Consider the following 5,383-nt stretch of genomic DNA (forward strand, 5'->3'; position numbering starts at 1 on the left):
ATAACACATAACATCTGCATTAAGTAAGTGTCTATTCAGCATTTCCTTTAATGAGAATAATTTTAATAGCTGGAACAGAACTGGTTGGAATGGATTCTTCCCAGTTTGATTACTAGACTGAGGAAAACAGGAGATAACTGTTCCGGGCCAAAATTTTTCAAGACCCCAGCCTAATCCCACTAACAAATGGTATCTCCTCCCTCTTTCACCCAGTTTATTAAGGACACTTCAGAAACTTTAGATAATCAAAAATGAAATTTGATGTGCCGAATAAAACATTTTACAAGAAAACACTTGAAACTTTTTTGCTTTAACTATTTACCAAAACAAAAACCACTGACATTCAAAATCTATTTTTTTTTTTTTTTTTTGCTATTTCTCTCACCTGAAACTATTACCTGAGGTTGACCAGAATATGAGTAAAAAAACTGATGAAGAAGAAATGCCACTTTTTGACAGATGTGCTGTCTGCAAATAATTCCCTTGACTAAGGTCACTCTGTTCTCATGGGAAACACCTTTTTTTTTTTTTTTTTTTTTGAGAATTTCTAAAGTAGCTGTGCTCCCTTCCCCACATCTGGAATTATAGTTATTTACTACCTTGTCAGTTAGATGTGCTATCAATTAGAAAGTAGAAATATAGGAGCTGTCTTTTTAAGGAAAAGCAGCAAGTCATTGAAGAAAGATTTGGGTTTTCTTTCTTGGGAGCAAAGGGGAGGAAGAGGCAAGTTCATTTGTAATCAACCACTAAGCAACAATCTGTAGCATCTGTTTCTCAGTGGTCTGCAGAATCTGTTTGGCAGCTGTGGGCATATGGTTTCTCCCTTTTTCTTAAACAAACAAACAATAGAGATTGAATACAGAAGTGTAGGATATACATTATTGCAGATCTTCTTGGTCAACGGTATCCTAAGGTCTTGGGCAAATTCTTGTCTCAGACTGGCCTGGCAAATAAGAACTGCAAACTAAGCAACCAAGGAAGGAAATGGAGAATTCAGATCTCTGAACTTCACATGCAAGAGAAGATGGTTGTTCTCAAAATAAAAGCAGGGTAAAGAGTTTGTAAGAAAGGATGGTGCAGCCAATGAAAAAGTTATCAAGGCAGAGAATGAAAACAGGAAAAGAAACAAGTGCTGGGAAGCCCAGAACTAAAGCAAAAAATACCAGCTGAATTAAACACTGCTAAGGAAAAATAAAAAGCAGACAGCTATATAAATAAGAATGAAGCAAGAGGGAGAGAGAAAAAAAAAAAAAAAAAACAGATGCCACTATGCAGGCAGTGGAGTTCAGATAAAAATCATTCAGATATGGCTGCAATCTAAAGGGAATTACTTAGCTCAGATTTTTTTGGAACTAAAGTTGCGTTAGCTGAGGGGAGTGAAGTAGCAGGAATATAGATTACCACTTATCCAGATAAAGCAAAATTTTTGGCAAAATAGTAAATCTGCCCATAAATAAATTCAACTTGCAGAAAGAACTTGTCTTAAGCATCAGCAAAATACACTTTTATAGTATGAGAACTGGGTACAAATAGTCTGCCTGGTTTCGGGTGCAACTCTATAGGTTTGAGAAAAAAAGTAGAGTGAGATAGTATATGGTAGGGAAGGAAAGGGCTCCATAAGCCACAAAGACCTGGTAGTATTCTGCCTCTTCCTCAACCACAGAGCACTGAGACCCTGATGTCCTCATTTCAGGTCAGTGAGTCTGCTCTTCATGGAAGAGTTACACTGAGAGCATTTTCAGGAAGGGGACCCACAGTTAGGCCAGTGCATGTGAAGCTGGTATGAAGACAGGAGGACAAATGGTTGCAAGCAGTGTGATGCATAGGACTCACAACTCATCAGCAGCCCTATACTTAAGCAGCACTTCTGTCACCATGAATTTTGAAGAGTTAATCCAAGATTCCCAGAAATCAGTGGACAAAGCTCCATGTTCAGACAGAATTTATCTGACCAAAATCTGTGTGTAACACAAGTATCTTTATTTAAACTCATCACCCTAGGCTCCCTTTGTAGTCTAGTGAGAACCAGGTGTCTGGGATGAAATCCATCTGACCTATTTTAGCTGTTACCTTAGTGTATGATACATCACACTTTCAGAAACTCTTACTTCCTCTGTCAACTGATGAAAGACCAAGGGAGCCACATGGGGAGCCTGTGGAGCTTCATATGAGCATCAGCCCCGTGACCCAAGGGACTTCCAGAAGCTTCCATAGGCCCCAGCAGCAGACACTGGAGAGGCAGGCCTGCCCACTTCAGTACAGGCGTGTTGAGCAAAACAGCAAATGCTTCATCAGAAATAAGAGCATATGTTTTATTATCCCCACTTCCTTGTTTTTCTGCTATAAAAATCACCATGTGTTTGTATGGTATTCTTATTCTGGGAACGTCTTTCGGTCCACATAAACATCTGTACTCGGTTACATTAGCCGCTATCCAAATCCCAGCGAGATCCTGCTCTGATATTTTGCTAGGAGTGTTTTTGCCAGCTTCTATTCCCAGAACACACTGGATTTATAGTTATGTCCAATCTCTAGCTTTGCTGGTTAGAAGATTGTAAGACACATTTTCAAACTGAATGCCTTTTGTACTGGGACAAAGTCTTTCCAACAGGCTTAAGTAACAAGCCATTAATTTGTGCTAGCATATTTCATTAGCAGTGAATTATTATTGGATCCAATCTGCTGTTCTGTATTTTTAATTATACTGTTTGACCTACATCTTTTGTCCAATTTCCTTAAAGTCTAGCCATAAAATATGACCCTAGATTAAAATACTAACAAAACCTGTTGTCAATGATCATTCTTGCTGCGGCAATTTTGCATAACTCAGCATAAAAGAGACAGGATTTTGAGTAAATAAACCAATTAGTCTTTTTTTTTTTTTTTTTGGATCACTGTGTGTTTTTGTCTGCTGCCCTTTATAGCTAGATTCAAAACATTTATTAAAAAAAAAAGAATATACAGTTTCACTCAAGAAGACAAACAAGAACATGCAAGATATAAATCAAAACAAGAATCTGTAAAAGAGTAGAGCAAGCATTTACTAAGCCAAAACATACTGTTCTTATAAAAAAGACTGCTCTAACCACAGTGCTTTCTCCAAATATATGTTTATGGAGTCCAAGGCCAGCACTTTTTAGAGCGCTCAGATCCCGCTGGAATCTGGGTGCCTGATCCCCTTGGGACCTGGACCTTGCCAGCACTTGAGCACAAAGTCCACCTCATCACTGCTGTTCTGTACCATCGCTCATTGCTGTGTATCTCTCTGAAGGCTTACCTTGTGTGGTTGCCAATTGCTCCAAACTGTGAATGTGCTCATAAATAAATACACAAGCTGATTCCCAACCCCTCCCTGTCCAGCTGCTGACAGGACCCATTTTAGCAGTTTTCCCTTTCCTTCCAGCCCCTCGCCTCACAGAATGGCAAACAGAGAAGCTTAATTCTGGGCTCTGGGACCAGCTACCCCCTGTCAGCAGACAGGCAGGCACGTTTTGAAGCCCGGCTATTCAAGGCTTTCATCACTGAAGCACTGCCCCATCCGATACCTGGCTGACTGCCTGCTGCCAAGCTGCTGCCCTCCACCACAGGGAACACGCGGGCCCTCCTTCTCCAGCTCCAGCACCAAGATGGCACCTTCTCCCCTGGTTTCCACAGACAACACAAACACCAGGTCAGGGCACTGAGGGAACAGGTGACTGATGTCCCGGCACCCTGCCCGGGCAGGCCCAGCTCAGTCTCCCTACAGCAACCACAAGTCTCCCTATAGCAACCACAAGCTACCTGAGCTGCGACAGCCTCAGGCCCCACCTGCAAGGCCTCGGGGCCTTCTGCTTCTCACTCCTGCCCATTTTTATGCATCTGGGGCAAAATGCTGCCAATTTTTCTCTCTCAATCCAAATGTCTGAATATTTACATGTCAGGCATGAAATACAATGCTTTAGGCTCCTTAAGGCGTGACGAGCCCTTCTCACTTGCACTCTCACTTGCACATACAGAGCTTCAGAAGTTAGTTAACTACCTCTAGGAATGGCAAAGGCTTATCTCGTGGTAGCAGGATACATACAGTCTGAAAATGTTAAAAGAAAAATGAGTATTGCTCTTATTGTCTCCACTATCAGCAATTCCAGCATCCAGAAACACGTAAGCCTACCTCAGAAATGTTATCTATACCAGGAAAATACCATGTTTAGAAATGTGTTCAAGTGCTTTTAAGCATACGATGTGCTTTTCTAAGCCAGAGATAATCCATAACAAAGAAGGAAATGTAGAATGGAGGAAAACCATCCCCAGCTATCTGCTGAACAACCTGGTTTCCCAGTCCTAATAAAGATGTTTATGACATACAAACTTCACTGCCCACCTCAAACCTGCCCCCAAAAAGCTCTCAACTCCTGTCAAAGACTCTAACAGTTAATTCTAAATTTAAATTGTCTGAAAAATGTCACAACCCTTCCTCTTGTCAGGTGCCAGAGCAAAACAGTGATTTGAAGACCCAACTTCCCATTGTGACTACAAATCATTACTAGCCTTTCCTCAAAACCCTAACAAGAGAACATGCTCCCAGTTTTTTTCTTACCTGTAGAGGGGCTTAAAAAGACCACTTCTTTCTTTTCGTACCTGAGATGCACAGTAGAACATTTATGAAAAATTAAAATACTTTTTTCTTCCCCTACCCCTGTCCCTCCTCATTCTTGCATCAACCTGGGTGCTAAAAGAAATTTTACAGAGCCATAACCAGAGTCTTGGAATGGCAAGCAAACCAATATTCTCCCCTCAGATCTCACTCCTTGCCATTTCCTTCCCTACATGTACTTCTTAAGTCCTTCTGTTTCCTTCTCCGTGTCGACATTCACTATCACTAGTCCTGACCCTGCAGATGCAGTATCTGCCTGGGACAAACACATCAATTTACTGACTGTTTTTGTGAAAACTTCTACTCATAGGCACAATGAAAGTCATTTAAAATTGCTTATTCTTCTTCAAAGTTTTAAGTCAGCTACTTCAAAGTTGTCAAAACAACGGGATGCTTAATGGGAAGTTACCATGAAACAGCTGTTTTTTTACTAGGTCTGAAGGGTTACACATGCAAAGATGCATAGCTATTTGCTTCCAATCCCTAGCATTCCCTGACACTGCGATTGTCAAAGCTTACATAATAAGTGTAAGTATATAAAAGAGAATTCCTCTTTTTCTGCTGTGGTTGCAATGATCTGAAGATTCAGATCGTGAACCTTAATTTAGCAGAGAAAAGGAAAAACACTGGCTTTCGGAAAAACACTGGCTTTCTTGGAACAGAAGCACTAGCGGTAGTCATTCTGGAAAAGAAAACTTTAAGTATCTTCTTGGCAGGAGGAGGGGGACAACAGGACACCAAAGACTTCAA

General features: G+C 40.9%; 1 protein-coding gene across 10 annotated transcripts in view; it reads right to left on the minus strand.

Moving 5' to 3' along the window:
* LOC118165223 overlaps positions 1–3,717 on the minus strand; it is an 88,295-nt gene extending 84,578 nt beyond the window's left edge. For 5 of the 10 annotated variants that reach the window (XM_035323177.1, XM_035323180.1, XM_035323181.1 and 2 more), the window contains exon 1: positions 3,546–3,717. The gene's annotated coding sequence lies outside the window, so the exon portion shown is untranslated. The other 5 variants (XM_035323176.1, XM_035323179.1, XM_035323178.1 and 2 more) reach the window with 3 other exon arrangements.
* Between the last annotated feature and the right edge of the window lie 1,666 nt (positions 3,718–5,383).

Source organism: Oxyura jamaicensis, chromosome 3 (genome assembly GCF_011077185.1).
Source record: "Oxyura jamaicensis isolate SHBP4307 breed ruddy duck chromosome 3, BPBGC_Ojam_1.0, whole genome shotgun sequence".
Lineage (NCBI taxonomy): Eukaryota > Metazoa > Chordata > Aves > Anseriformes > Anatidae > Oxyura > Oxyura jamaicensis.